This window comes from Eschrichtius robustus, chromosome 2 (genome assembly GCF_028021215.1).
Source record: "Eschrichtius robustus isolate mEscRob2 chromosome 2, mEscRob2.pri, whole genome shotgun sequence".
Taxonomy (NCBI): domain Eukaryota; kingdom Metazoa; phylum Chordata; class Mammalia; order Artiodactyla; family Eschrichtiidae; genus Eschrichtius; species Eschrichtius robustus.
In genome coordinates, this window is record NC_090825.1 from 23210191 (window position 1) to 23226669 (window position 16479).

The window sequence follows — 16479 nt, forward strand, 5'->3', positions numbered from 1 at the left end:
ACTCACCTTTGGACAACATTTTTATTCTCACTCATTTGTCTGATGGAGTGATGAGAATTTCATCTCTTGAGGCATAAGACTGTTGATAAGAATTTTCCTACTTGTACCACTCAGTTTTCAAACCTTTAACTTTCACCAGACCCTGTTAAGTCTCTTGCTCTGTAGTTCACCAGGACCTAGACCATTTTGATATTCCTGAAAACAACATGCTGATTCACTATATTAGTGATATACTCATTAGACCAGGGAAGCAGTAAGTAGCATGTAGTCTTATCTACTAAGACACAGGCAAACCAGAGGGTGAGAGATAAAGTTTCAAAGATTCATCGATCTGCAGTTATTTGTGATGTTTATGTGAGTCTAGTGCTCTGTGACGTTAGAGGAAATTCTCCAAATTTATAATACTCGTTATACTTTGAACTTCCAGCCTATAAAAAATGAGGTGTGGTTTTTAGTGGACCACTTGAATTTTAGAGGGCTTGTGGTTACTGTTCTGGTGTTTTTATGTGGTATTTTAGAAGGTTACTTGATTTGAGTGAAGCATAGAGAGGGTGCTACATGATATTGCAGCCTACCACTTAGGTATATAATCCAGCAGATCTGATGGTAATAAATATATCTGAGGTACGTAAGGATGCTAGGTGGAGTTTTAAAGGATTCCCTACAACCAGAATTTGTATAGATAGAGGTGGAAAAGACGAAGGCCTGGTTGAAAGTTTGGCATGGTCTAGCGCCACTATGGTAAATTAACTACTATCTCATTGCAGTGCCCCCTCTCTCCCTGGGCTGACCAGGGTTTTGGTGATGGGAAATACTCCTAATAGGCAAAGATACAAGCAATACACTTAGTTATCCAATATGTATGTCTGATGTGTGGAAATACTCTAAATTCTGTGCTGTGGCAGAGAACTCTGCCATGAGGTCAATGGCCTGAAAAGAATAATGCAAGAAGCTTAGGGCTAAGGAGTTCTAGGGAAAATACATATGGATTATTTAGAACACTTTAGTAAGGGCTGGGTTGGAGACTACAGAAAGAGTAAATCATGATTATTCTCCCTACCATGGGAAAGAGGAAGCCATGGAGATGGATGGCTATTCTTACTGATTCAAGCAGCCAGCATCATAGTAGAGAAAGATAGAATCTTCCATTCTAAGCAATTCTGAATATTAAATTTGCTCTGGATATAGATTTGGGCTCTCCTGTTCTCAATTCACACTTTTTTCCCAGAACTAAGTAAACTATACCACCTATACACTGAAGACACCCAAATTCAGTATTTGGGATCATTGGAAAGGCGGCCGTATTTTCATAGAAGATAGTGATGGAGCAGACAAGGATGTAGGAGGACTGTGAAAAAAATGTACAAACTTGGAGGCCAGTCAAGAAATGTGAGTATTTTAAAAAGGAAGAAGAGTTCAACTCTGTTGAATGTTGTTGCTAGATCAAATAAAATTAGATATCGGATCTTAGCAAAGCGAAGTCATTTGAGTGTTAGGTGCAAAGCACACATAGAGGTTGGTTAAAAGTGAGTAGGTATGCAGGTGAAGGCATCCTGAATCCACTAAGAATCTTTACAAACAATTTTCCATTTTCTAGTAATTTTTTATTTTTTTACATTTTACACATTGACATCAAGCATAATTTTGCCATATCTTAAATGATGGTAAAGGGTAAAACCATTTACCCTTTTATCTCCTTCACTCCTTACTTCACTGACTTTTGATCTAAGAAAATAAAAGTGAATATATCATGAGTCTTGACCCATTGCCATTTTCCTACTCTATTAATCTCTCTACTTTCTTATCCTGTCACTATAGATCCACTGACTAACCAAAAAAAAAAAAAAAAAAAAGCAAGTAACTAATTAAGATAGTGTGTCTATCATTTTACCTATTATTATTTCTTTGTATCTTCATAGTAATCCTATAGGAATATCAATTTTTTTTACTCTCATTTTACAGATGAATAATCTGACACTCAAAGTCACAAAATACGGAAGTAGTAGAAGTGGGTTTCAAACCCATTCATTCTGATGCGATACTGGTTTTTTGATCACAGCTCTCTATTAAACCCTCACCAATCATTTGAACTACCATTCTGTTCAAATTCCTCATACCTTAAAGCTTCCCATGAATTAGCTATTGCAAGATGTCATCAATATAGAGTAACCTCTATGTCACTGCTATCCTCTTTCTCAGCTCTTGACCTTGCCTTGTACTTCACTAGAATTATTAGGGTCAGAAGACACAAGATAGGTATTTTCTTTGTCAATCACATTGTATTTTTTATTCAGAAACTCAACTACGTGCTTTATTTTCCTCAGTTCCAAAGGCTGGGTGCTCATTTCTTTTGCAAGTTTATATCAACTGTCTCTGCATTGCATTCTATCTTCTTCCATCTGTTTCAGTACTGAAATATTGCCCTATATTTAGGACTTTCTCTCTTCTACATTTTTAGTTCTCTTATCAGTTGCTCTTTTCTCTGTATGTATAAAAATACTTAAGTATTTCCCATAGTGGTTAAAAAATAAATCAAAAACAACAAAAAATATTCTCAAACCTGTGTACTCCTGTGACTATTTATGGAAATAAAGAAATATCTAAAGCTGCCTAGTAAATGTAGTCATAATAATCAATGCCAAGATATATCCAAAGTGAAATTATTAGACCTTTTGAATAAAGAAAGAGTCTTAGCATACCCAAGACAAAATAATAATAACAATAATGATAATAATAATTTATTGAACTACTATGTGTGTACCCAGTTTATTCCTTATCATTCCATTGTGCGACTGTAGCAAAATCTGTGTATTCATTCTATTATTGATGGACATTAGGGATGTTTCCATTTTTTGGCTACATTATATGTAGTGTTGATACCAATAGTTTTGTTCAAGGTTTTAGATAAATATGTATAGTAATTTCTATAAATAGGTTATTTATCTAACAGTGGAATTGTTGGGTAATATGGAATAATATTGCTCAGTTTTAGTACAATATTGACAGTTTTCCAAAATAGTTGGGTCAATGAACACTAGACGTTCAGTTGTTCCATAAAATTGCCAACACTTGATACTGTTTTTCATTTCATTTTACCTATTCTGTTGAATGTGAAGATTTCTTAAATTCAGAAACCGCTAAGCATAGAGGAAAAAAAATACAAGTTTACCTACATAAAATAAAGATGTTCTACTTATCAAGAGACACCTTTAAGAGTCTAAAAAGGCAAGCTTCAGCATGGGAAAATATATTTGCAATTCATATATTTGTAAGATACACATAAATATTTACTAAGAAATTGAATAAATTTGAATTTATTCAAATAAATTTCTATGAATAAATCATAGAAAAAAATGAACAAAACACTTGAACAGGCCTTTTACAAACAAAGATATCCAAATAACCAATACATATATGAAAAGGTGCTTAACTTCCCTAGATGTTGGGGAAAAGACAAAATAACACTTTATACCAATCAGAATGGCTAATCTGGAAAATATTTTCTTTTGTTTCTATTAAGTTTCTGGAGTGATACCAATTAGTCATATCTTTAACTTTTTGAGTTTGTATTTCCTTGACTCTATGTAATGTAAATTTAAAACCCAAATCCTACAAAATAGCAGGATTACAGTATATGATTTTTCACGAGAGCTTGCCTTGCATTCTCCATCTAGCATTCAGGCCATTTTAGAAAATTTCTGTCATGTAAACAAATGCACTTTTTATTTCCTGCTGATTTTTCCATAAAGGTATAACCCTTTCAAAGTCCCAGTTTCATCCAAAATATCGATTCCAGCTGACCATCTTGTGTCAGCACAAAATATTGTCTCCTATTCCCACTAAGGCTATTCAACCTTGGGATCTGGGATAAATATACCATCATAGGCCTTCAGGGAAGCCTTGGTTTCAGGGGCAGCTTACTTGTCTGACTTTCCACTTATTTTCACTGTCAGCCTCCTACCTCCTGGTTTGGAATTAAAAATGTTAGCAGTTGGATTTGAGTCTGAGCTGAACGTGTCTGCATATCATCCAGACTGAAAACATGCCTGAAGATCAGATTGCTGCATGAGAACATGTAGAATGAGGAGAGACTATAAGCTAGAAAAAAAAAATCTACTGGAATGTTCACATTTAAGAGGCAAATGGAGAGAAATTAACAAAGGTGAACAAGAAAGAGTAGAAGAAATTAAAAGTAGGAAGTTTTCTCAAGATGTTTGTTAATGAAGAAAAGGAGAGAAATAATGTGTTAATTCATGTGAGGTTTGCTAATAAGCAGGATTTTGGTTAATTTGATGAGACAAGCATGAACAACTGCTGATGAGGAGGATTCTTTTTGAAGGAGAGATGGTCTCTGAAATATGGAGGAATAAATATTCCAAGATTGAGTCATTGTAAAATGTCTCTCTTTAAGGAATGATGCTGGATCTATATGATTGATATCTGACTGATATTTTACAGCATTTCCATGTATGACACAGTACAGATCATTGACCAAATAAGTTGTTCCAACTTTCAACAGAAATTTTTCTTAGTCCTACCAGTTCATAGAGATCATATTACTCATCTCTACTCCACTGAAGAAAGCCATTGCCAGTACTTGCATATCTACAGGATTATTTGACCATATGCCTCTCTTATAACCCTAAGCTTGCTCTCCTCCAAAAAAATGGCAAGATTATTTCTCCAATTAATTAATTGATAAATTTGTCAGCTTCTCTCTTTTTCTTCTCCTTTTGTTCTCTTCAATTCCCAAAACTGTGCCATCTGCTATGCACAAAAATTTTGCTAATACTAACTATCTACTACTGGCAGCTACTTATGCATAGCTACTCTCCAAAAATTTCATGCTTAAGCCATGCCAATGATACATTTATATACTTTTTTATTTGCTTTGCAAGTGTATTCAATATGTCCTTATTGTTAAATAAAGTGGACATTTTTCAACCCTCATTTTCTTTGGAATCTGAAATTTTTTCATATCTATTGCATAACATTTTCATAGTTATATATGTACTTCCAATGCTGCCCATATTACTCAGTTTTGTGTTCTGGATTCTCCTCCCCTAACTGTATTCTAATGCTGAGGTTGCTCATTTAATCTTGAGACATCTCTTCTTCTTAAGAGAGTCATACATTCCCAGATGTTTAAATGGTGATGATAGTGATGGCAATAATAGCTAACATTTGTGAATATGTATAAAACTCTAGATGTATGACAAGTGTCTTGCATATAATATCTCATTGAATTTCCACAATAATCCTCTAAGGTCAATGTCAAGATGTGCTATTGCAATCCCACTTTTGCAGGTGAAGAAACTGAGGTATAATCCTTTGATTAGGAAAATTGTTTGTAAATGGTCAAGCTTTTAAACCCAATCTATCCAGTACCTCTGCTTGTCTATAAGCCCATTGTACTCACATATTTTCTTTATAGCCCAGAAATCTTATTTTTTCTACTTGATAATATCTTGCAGACAATTGGACAGCTCCACTCAAATTTTACTTGTCCCAAACTTAACTTGTGATATTATTCCATCAAAATCTCTCCTATTCCTGAATCTCTTTCTTAGTAAATGGATTGACATTCCATTAATAAAGTTATCAGGCAAGACACCTTTGCCCACCTGTCACAAAGCACCAAAAATTCTTTATTCTCCCTCCTACATTATTTATTTTCCCCATTTCTACTGCCACCTCTTTCCAGCTGCCACTATCTTTCTGTTAACTGCTGAAATGACCCTTAACCTGTTGATCTGAATTCCTTTTTTTTTTTTCTTGCTTTCCAATCCAGTATTCACATTGCAAAGGAAACAGTTTACAGAAACACAAACATCCTACTGTTATCACATGTAAGGTATTTCCACAGTTTCTCTTTTCTACTTAATAAAACCGCAAACTAAGAATAATTCCAGGTCTTTTATTTTTCTTGATATGATCCCTTCCTACTCTTTTAAGCTCATTCCATAGCAGTCGCTTCCTCTCTTTATATTCAGGTTGAACTTTCTTTTTCAGGAGGCCTGGGCTCTAGAAAGTTTTTCATCTGTTAGGAAAGTCTTCTTTGCTTGCTTCCGAATGCACCTTACCCTGTGTTGTGTTATACCTCCCTGTGGTATATTTTCTTGGCATATTTTGACTTCGCTTAGAAGAGAGTAGGAAATTTGCCACGTGTTCAAGACACAACTTGTTTCAGCCCAATCCTAGAAAATGTGCAATTACCATGCGTATGTAAAGTAGGGAGGAAATACATGGCTAGCCTAAGGTAAATTGGACAAAACAATTACAAAGTAAACTGGCAGAAAGAGGGCCAGACACTGATCTCCCCAGTTCCTTGTAGGGGGAGTGTATTTTTCTCTTGACCATATGTTTTCATAGATGTTAATGATGTGCTTTCCCTTGTTCTTCTTCTCTTCATTTTCCACCTCCTCTGTCTTCTCTTTCTTCTCCATTTCTTCTTATTTTCCATTTGAGCTAATTTCTTTAAAAAATTCATGACATTTCTCTTCAATATATGTAGAAGAAATCTGAAATTCATTGAGAAAGGATTTAGGGACATTGAAATAGCTCCCACCACTCACATTGGAGGTCTAAATACAAAGAACTTATCTGATATCAATGGAGTTTTAATGTTTTGTATGAAAATTAAAAACTTGATTCTCCCCATGTCCTTTTCCCTTTATCTGTCTTCAATTTCTACAGAAGAGTGAATCTATGAAGATTTCTCTTTAATCTCTGATATTAGTTTCATTTCACTCACATTCATGTTTTGCTATGCCCATCACTACAAGTTATTGTTATTAATTAAATTTTATGTCATGTAAAATAATATACAATGATATTTTTATTTCTTTTACTTTAACTTTCCCACCTCCTCTTGCTGTACACTGTAAGATACTCTCGCATTCTACCCATTATGCCAACAATATATTCTTCCAAAGTCTTAATGGAAAAATGTATCATTAAAATACTTTATTACCGTTATGCAAAAAATGTTGTAAAACCTTATGCAACAAGCCACTATACATAGTCTTCATACTGAATTAAGCTGCATTTTGACAGGAAAAAATAAAAGGAAAAGAATTTCCTTAAGATAGCGAGAGATGTTGTCATTCCCTTCAGACCTGCTCTACAGTTATCAGTGGGGAAGGATTTTACTCTCCAGCATGGACTTTGACACTCTTTCTACACCGGCTTTTCAGTTGAGACGATAGTACTAGATGTTTGGGGAAGTAAGTTTACTGATGGGAAATACATTTATATGCAAACTTATGCCTCCCCCCAACCCCGCCTCATCACATTAAAGAAAATCTCACTAAAAGGGGCTTTTTGGCAAAGAGTAAGCAAAATTCTGGTTTTTGATCATTAAACTTGATATATTGATCAATATTTGAAAAGACAGCTTAAATGATTCAAAATTTGCATATGTTTATACAGGATACCTACCCTTACCTCACCTTTGGCACTCAAAGTGACAGTTAAGGAGATTAGCAAAGAATAAGTGCTTGGAATGCAGTTAAAAGCAACATAAATGGATCCTTTCCTATAACAGTTTTAATGGTTACTTAACCTACATATGACTCCATTTCTCCTACAGAAAAATAGGGATAATATTTATCATTCATAAAACTTTTTAGTATGTTACCCCATTAATCTCCTACTGCTTTGTATAACTCTGAGAGAGAAAACTCTAGACAAAATACAGAGGCTATAATGCTGGCACTCAATTTTAGATACAGAAACTGATATACCCAAAGGCTTCAGCTATTGCAATTTAAAGCTGTTACAGGAGTTGCAATCTTTCACAACAAGCTGAAACTAAATAACCTGGACTTTTGCCTCACTAGTTTACTTAAAAATATAATACATTAGTATATAAGGACACACCAAAGCAATCAATATTTTATGAAATTGCTGGACTGTAATATGGATTTTGAACAGTATTAGTGTTAAATGCATTAACTTTAATGAGGAACTTAGAAATGGTCTCTTAATAACCTTATTGGGATATGACTACTCTTAAATGGCTTTTACTTTGTCCTTGGAATTCATATGATGCATGTGACAGAGGCTTGTTTAGTGTTAACAGAGGATTAGATGAAGGAAATTAATTAAAGCTTCCTAGCAACGTTTTCCCCTTGAGCTATTCAGTACGCTAAAGTGGTGTGACAGGGTACCATCCTTTCTCTAAATCTACTCATTAAATAACTCAATTGGGTTTAAACACACATCCTTTTTTTAAAAAATTAGACCATAATTTTTCTCCTTGTCTTTCTAACCTGACCCCTTCGAGCCGCTGCCACCTCTGTGATTTGTAATTACCTTTTAGCTTCTAATAATAGGATGGCCACAAAGTGTGTCCATGTGTTTCAGAGTCTACCAATTCACTTCTTGAGACCCGTCTTCAATTGAGATGACAAATTTAAATAGGTTAGGGACATTTGTTTAACTAATCCCCTGGACAAATAAGTATCTAGAATGATTTCCTATATTAGAAGAAATACAAGTCTCTAAATCTTTTTAAACACTGTTCATGCCGCACTTGAATACTTGTAATAATAATCATTTTTCAATTTTATATTTTAAAAATAAATAGATCTATTTTGGCTTTAAATTTTCACAAATGGTGATTTTCTCTGTTTTTAAGACATTGTTATAAATGTATTAATTCTTAGCTATTAAAAACAATTACTTCTAATACAAAATAAAAATAATATTTACCAGCATTTATTTTTTGTGGATTTTTTGATGATAGCCATTTTGACTGGTGTGAGGTAATATCTCATTGTAGCGATAGTTTTGATCTGCATTTCTCTAATAATTAGCAATGTTGAATATCTTTTCATGTGCCTCTTGGCCATCTATATATCTTCTTTGGAGAAATATCTATTTAGGTCTTCTGCCCATTTTTTGATTGGGTTGTTTGTTTTGATGATATTAAGTCACATGAGCTGTTTGTAAAATTTTCAGACTAATCCCTTGTGGGTCACATCATTTGCAAATATTTTCTCCCATTCTGTGGGTTGTCTTTTCATTTTGTTTATGGTTTCCTTTGCTGTGCAAAAACTTTTGAATTTAATTAGGTCCCATTTCTTTATTTTTGTTTTTATTTCCATTACTCTGGGAGACAGATCAAAAAAGATATTGCTGCAATTTTTGTCAGGGAGTGTTCTGCCTATGTTTTCCTTTAAGAGTTTTATAGTTTCTGGTCTCACATTTAGGTCTTTAATCTATTTTGACCTTATTTTTGTGTATGGTATTAAAGAATGTTCTAATTTTATTTTTTTACATGTAGCTGTCCAGTTTTCCCAGCACCATTTATTGAAGACACTGTCTTTCCCCCATTGTATAGTCTTGCCTCCTTTGTTGTAGATTAATTGACCATAGGTGTGTGGGTTTATTTCTGGGCTTTCTATCCATTTCCATTGACCTATATTTATATTTTGTGCCAGTACCATACTGTTTTGATGACTATAGATTTGTAGTATAATCTGAAGTCAGGGAGCCTGATTCCTCCAGCACCGTTTTTCTTTCTCTAGATTGCTTTGGCTATTCAGGGTCTTTTGTATCTCCATACAAATTTTAAAATCCACAAACAATAAATGCTGGAGAGGGTGTGGAGAGAAGGGAACCCTCCTACACTGTTGGTGGGAATGTGAATTGGTACAGCCACTATGGAAAACAGTATGAAGTTTCCTTAAAAAACTAAAAATAGAGCTACCATATGATCCTGCAATCTCACTCCTGGGCATATATCCAGAGAAGAACATGGTCTGAAAGGGTACATGCACCCTAATGTTCATTGCAGCACTGTTTGCAATAGCCAAGACATGGAAACAACCTAAATGTCCATCGACAGAGGAATGGATAAAGAAGATGTGGTACATATATGCAATGGAATATTACTCAGCCATTAAAAAGAATGAAATCATGCCATTTGCAACAACATGGATGGACCTAGAGATTGTCATACTGAGTGAAGTAAGTCAGACAGAGAAAGAGAAATATTGTGTGATATACCTTATATGCAAAATCTAAAAACAAATAAGGCAAATGAACTTATTTACAAAATAGAAACAGACTCACAGACTTAGAGAATGATCTTATGGTTACCAGGGGGTAAGGGTGGGGGGGAGGAATGGTTAGGGAGTGTGGGATTGACATGTACACACTGCTGTATTTAAAATGGATAACCAACAAGGACCTACTGTATAGCACAGGGAAATCTGCTCAATATTATGTAACAACCTAAAAGGGAAAAGAATTTGAAAAGAATAGATACATGTATATGTATAACTGAACCACTTTGCTGTACACCTGAAACTAACACAACATTGTTAATCAACTATACTCCAGGGAATTCCCTCACGGTCCAGTGGTTAGGGCTCTGCACTTTCACTGACAAGGGCCTGGGTTCGATCCCTGGTCAGGGAACTAAAATCCCACAAGCCGTGTAGTGTGGCAAAAAACAAAACAAAAAAACTATACTCCAATATAAAATAAAAAGTTAAAATAAATAATATTCACAAAGGAAAACTTTGTCTTCTCGGAAAAAAGAGATCATTTGACGATAACAATGACATATGAAAAGTAAACTAGAATATAATACATCTTTTGAGTTGTATTAAATTTGATGTTTTCAGGTAAACAAGTACAAAATCCAGAGTTCCTTATTTTCTAATCTCAGTCAAATAAAAAGCTCAAGCTTTAAAATGTTATGATACCTCCTCTTTTGATGTCAGGGATGAAGATATAAAGCTATCCCTCTAAAATTAGGGTTAGACTGTGCAGTCTTTCTTCTTTTTTTCACCAAGATATTATTCTTCTACACACAATTTCGATGAGGAAAACCAACCTGGATAAAGGAACATGAATTCTGTTTAAAATAATTATTTAGGAAATCAGAAATAGATGGTCAGTAGCATGGTTGAATTAATAACACTGTTCAGAATAGAAATAAAACGTGTTCACACAGACAAATATAACTGTATTTTGAAATATCAATATTATAATTAAACATGTACTCTGTGTGCACACAGGCATATGTGCACTTTCATACACACACGCACACAAGGCCTGTTTATCCAAATTGTTAATATACTTTGCTGATTGCATTGTGGTAATAACTCTATGAGAAAGCCAGTGTTATTATTCCTCATTAAATTGGACTATATCATCTGAAAGTAAAAAAAATAAAGCTGATCACATTGACAAATTTTACCTAATTTAAAACACTGATACGCCAATATAAAAAGCCACTGTTTATATGGTTAGCACATTTGTTAATCCATTATTTTAATCATTATAGGATTGACAGTTTCATTCTTCTGCAAGCCAGACACATTTGATTTTTGAATCAACCCTTCTAATAAATCAGATGTCTAAGATTAAACATTTAAAATAAGTTACAATGCAAATTTGACCAAGTGAAATGCATTTGGTGTGTTTCAGGATCATAACAATTAAGAGATGATAGCTGTTGTTCTAAAATAAAATTCCATGAATGTAATATTTAATGAGATTCAGAAATATTATAACACATTCACATAAAATTTTACTCCATCATTAGTGAGAAGCATAGTAGTTCAACTGTCTTAAAGCCTGTGCATAACATTTTATTGTGGAAAGGATCAGAAACATTTAAATTCTCACGTGAATCTAAATTCTCTATTCTCGTTGTGCATAGTAATGAAAGTTGTATTTTACCTAACTAAAAATGTGAACTGCAAAATTGCAAGATTTCCTGTAGGAAAATATAATACCAGTTTCTTTGTGGAGTTTTTGGTACATTGGTAAAGAGTATAATTACAATTGCAAACAATTTTTTTGCTTGGGCATTAAAAAAAAAAAAGTGTACCTAAATGACAAATAATAGGAGTTTTGTCTTAATTAAATCACCTAGAAGTTCTGTCCTTGTAGTGTTTTTTAAATAGAATGAATCTCAAAATAATTCCAATGAATAAAGATAATGTCTTATGACATTCAAGTGCACCATTTATAGTAAAATTCAGGTAATATGTTGGCAGCTGGTAGGAAGCTCCAAACACAGAAGTATTTCCACAGTGTTTGTTTAGATTTAGGTGGATTTCCAACAGTTACTGTGATTTTGATTCATCAGTCCTCTACAGTGGGATTTCTGAATATGTAATCTGTACAGCACTTTCATCAGAATCAGCAGGAGTGCTTATTTCAAATGTGAATTCCTAGGTCCCACCAGAGACCAAATGAATCAAAATCTATGGGGCAGAGCATGCATTTGCATTTTAATGATTTGTCCAAGTGATCCTTATGCACATTAAGTTTGAGAACGCATGTGCATCCTTAAATCCAAGTAAAGAATATATGAAATATATATCAAGTAGTTCACAGAATTGTTAGTCACAAGTAAGACCAGGTGAGCAAATGCCTGAAGAGTCCCCAGGAGGACTACAGATACACTATAGATAACAATGTCACAATACAATCTACTGAATGAGAATCTCTTGGGGCAGAGGTCTGGTAATCATTACGTTTAGCTATCTAGTCTGGCGACATTTATCATTAAGGAAGTTTGGAATATACTTCCTTGAGCATTCCCAGGCTGGCACTACAAAACACTCATAATAATCTGAATTGCTAGTGTGGCATTTTAGCCTTAGTTAGCCCAATCACTTTAATTTATGTCTCTAATATCTATTAACACCCTATATGCCATTACTTTTTACTTCAAAGGATTGACTTAATACCGACCTTTTATTACTGTTTTTACCTAGGATTGTTTTTAATGAATAATCATTAATGTACTCAATATTTGTACAATCTAATCTGTGAGCTGTCTGATATAATTTTCCTACATGAATTTTCAAAAGTTTCTTTGCATATTACAAATGCATTAATAGCATTTGTATTGACAATAGTTAGGGGAAATTGTCATATCTTATAATTTGACGAGGTGTGATCATTAGGATTTTTTTCTCTAAATATTCACTTCCATATATTTTTCTATATATTTTCTATAAATTTAATATCTTGAAATATGTGTATATATTATGGCATGAGACAAACAAGCTTAAAAATGATTACTCTTATCAACACTCACGTAAGTATATTGATTCAAGGCTTATAATTTAAAAAACATTGTAATGAATACAAGTGAAAACAGAAAAAACAAAATTAGTCATCTCTCAGTTAAGAAAACATTTATACAACTGTTTAAAAATAACTGTAAAATTCAGTTGTATACATTCATTACTATCCATGTAAAACCAAAAACTCAGTTCCTTAAAAGATTCTCCTTCAAGAATAGTCTGTAGTTTAGAGTAGCTTAAATGTCCAGCTACCTTGCCTGTTCTTTGCCAGTGTTTTCTGTGCTGGGAAGCAGAGAACGCAAAGGGCAGCCCCATATTCTGGTCCTGCAAGAGAAACAGAATGGTAAGATTCGGGAGATACAAGCTGCACTAATTATGTCACAGAGACTAGAACAGCACTGATTTTTCCCCATTATTATTATTTTATATCAGTAGAATCTATTTAATATATTCAATAATTCTATTATTTCTAAGACCTTCCACAAAAGGGCATTACAATCCTTTTAGTTTATTGCAAACATATATATTTTTTAAAGCGGATTCACTTTATTTATTTTTTGGCTGCGCTGCAGGATTTGTCAGAAGACAAACAGTAAGTTGTGAGTTCCATTTTGCCCAACTACTTTTTTCTTCACACCCTGGAGAATCTGGTGTCTGGAACTGTAGAGACATCATCATGTTACCACCCCTTCTCTTCTCAGGTTGAATCCACTGTGACAGAGCATTCGTGTCCTTAAGAGGCAAGGCCTAGCAAATAGCCTCTCACAAATCCACTGAACATCACAATGTCCTGTTTGATAAATTCTGTGGCTGCTTCAATTATATTCCTGATTCCAGGTGCTGCTTTATTTGCTCATTTCTGAATCAGGTCTTCCTGCTTTCTTTATATCTTTTTTCAACTCTGTCCCAGTTGATTTGCACATAGTTACTTTGACTGGTAAATCTGAAGAAGACGGCCAGCAGCCTGCTGTGGCTGTAAGTTTTCCAACTTTCTGGAACAAAACTCCTGCACAATGGCCAGTGCAATCTGGATGGCTACTGAGTATTGTTCTACCGGAGGTGCCAAACTATGGCCAAACGTAGACTCTACCAGCGGTGTCTTCTTGTATACTGAGTTAGGTCCAATGTGAACCATCGTTACTTTCATATTCAGGTGAGAGAAATCCCATCTAGACTGGCCTGGCCTTGGAATCCAGAACCAAGTGAAGAGGACTCAGCTGTCAAAGAGGGGCAAAGAGGGCCTGGGGTTGGAAGAAAGGGTCATAGACACAGAAGTAAGCACTTCATGAAAACTAAGCAGATGGTATTTCTAGGTAAATCAGTCTTTCTGTGCTGGACTAATTAAAAGAACTTCACAGCTCTCTGTCCCCAAGCTTTCTCACCCTCTGGAACTGAGGGCTTTTACTGCTTCCCCCATTATTTTTCTAATTAAGTAATGAATAAAATGAATAGTATTTTATTTTATTTTATTATTATTATTTTTGGCTGCGTGGCATGGCATACAGGATCTTTTTACCCTGACCAGGGATTGAACCTGTGCTCCCTGAAGTGGAAGCATGGAGTCTTCACCACTGAACCCCCAAGGAAGTCCCTGAAGAGTATTTCATAGATAAGAAAACTTTCGCCACAGCAGGATAAATTTGAGGACAGTTCCAATAGTTAGTTCCCCAGAGATGCATGTGAAGTGGTCCTTACAGTTTTCACAAACTAGAATACCTGATAGTGTTTATCAGCGCAACAGGTCAGGTGCAGTGTAAAGGTATGGGTACTGAAAAAGTAATATTGACCCTAACTATGCATTCATGCACAGGCATTTACAGATTTTTACCCAGTCTTTGAATTAAAAGATAGATTTTCTGAGTCTGATCAATGTCAGCCTCTTGAGATGCACTAAAATGAAATTCACAAAAAGTTGAATAACTTAAACTACTCTGGAGTTACAGACAACTGAAGTAAAAAGCCTCTTAAGCACTGTGAGAGAAGAAAAACAGGGGCAAAAATCTACCTACTAGCTTGGGTTGTAGAACTCATGTTTTTAGGAGTTGGGAGAATAGAAACTTTGCAGCAGGTGTTTCATGTGACAGATCATTAGATCTGTTATCTGGGTCTGTATTAGATCTGTATAGTATCTATTGAGATACTACAGATGAGGAAAGATGTTAAGTGTATTTGTTTTGTATCAGCAACGGAGATTTTTTGCTGCCTCTGAAAGCTTGCTGTCAAGATTTAATTTAATATTTAATTAATTTCCTCTCCGCCGATCTGTGATTTCCCTTAATGCCATTTCCTTTTCTAGATAGATCACAGATTACTGTAAATTATTTGTGTTCAGTGAGGATGGGCATAACGGTAGTAATAATGAGAACAAGAATAGCGACTGGCCATTTATACGTAAAACGAATTCTGTTAAAATCACCTATAAATATTGTACCAGCTTTATTAATTGGCTTAATAAGGTCAATTGGCATAATAAGATCTAAGTTGTTTATTATAAATAAAATAAGTAAAGATTCACTAGCCAGCAATAGATATTAGTATTTTTCTTTTTTAAAAATCTCTTCTTTGCTAGCCCTGAATGCTTTATTTCTTAGGGGTCTGATACTGACTTCACTAGTGTTAGTGGAGTTACCAGCTTGTGGCTGAATCACACTCACTCTAGTATTCAGACATGTTTTGACACATCTAAATTAGGGGGAGGAAGATTATTCCAGAATATGGAGGCTCTCTTTTGGCAGGAATTGGGGGATGGGGACTTATTCTGAATAAAGAGGAAGTGAAGACTGGAAAGGTTACTTGGTCAACAGAGAGAAAAGATTAGCCTGAAAATAGAAACTGTCATTCCCAATATTCTCAAGCTCAGACTGCACGAACATATGAATACTTGGCACTAAGTAAATGGTTATAAAAAAACACATCTAATTCCCAGTCTGTAATCTACCAGTGACATTTAAAAATAAGATACCACCACTGGTGACGATGTAAGTGTTGTTTGCGAGAAGGGCTGCTAGTATAGCTTATGATAGCATCTTAATAAACAAAATATTAGTTTTGTGTTGTAATGAGGTTTAAAACTTAGGTTGAGACTCAAGCTTCTCTGCATATATGTATGTATAAGGAGAATCTATTTTTCCTTAAAACACCTGCATTATGTCTCTTTAGAGGTAAAGGATGGTTTTCTCCCTTCTTAAATCTCCTCTTGATAAATATATTTTCATTGGAAGATGTTTTAAGTGGTCCCTCTTCTAAGTGGAAAGATTCCAGGTACCATAACAGGGAATCTTCAAGAATATAAGGAAAATATTTTAGTCAGAATCATTTCTTACATGAGATGATATCAAGTCACTAGTTAATTTCTAGAAAGAATAAATGTCATGGGCATAGAAAAACAGGAACTGATGAATAAGAAAGGCAATCTTCA

General features: G+C 34.4%; 1 pseudogene; it reads right to left on the reverse strand.

Annotated features, from left to right (window-relative positions):
* Positions 1-13794: 13794 nt before the first annotated feature.
* Positions 13795-14230, reverse strand: LOC137758803 (FUN14 domain-containing protein 1 pseudogene; annotated as a pseudogene).
* Positions 14231-16479: the final 2249 nt, after the last annotated feature.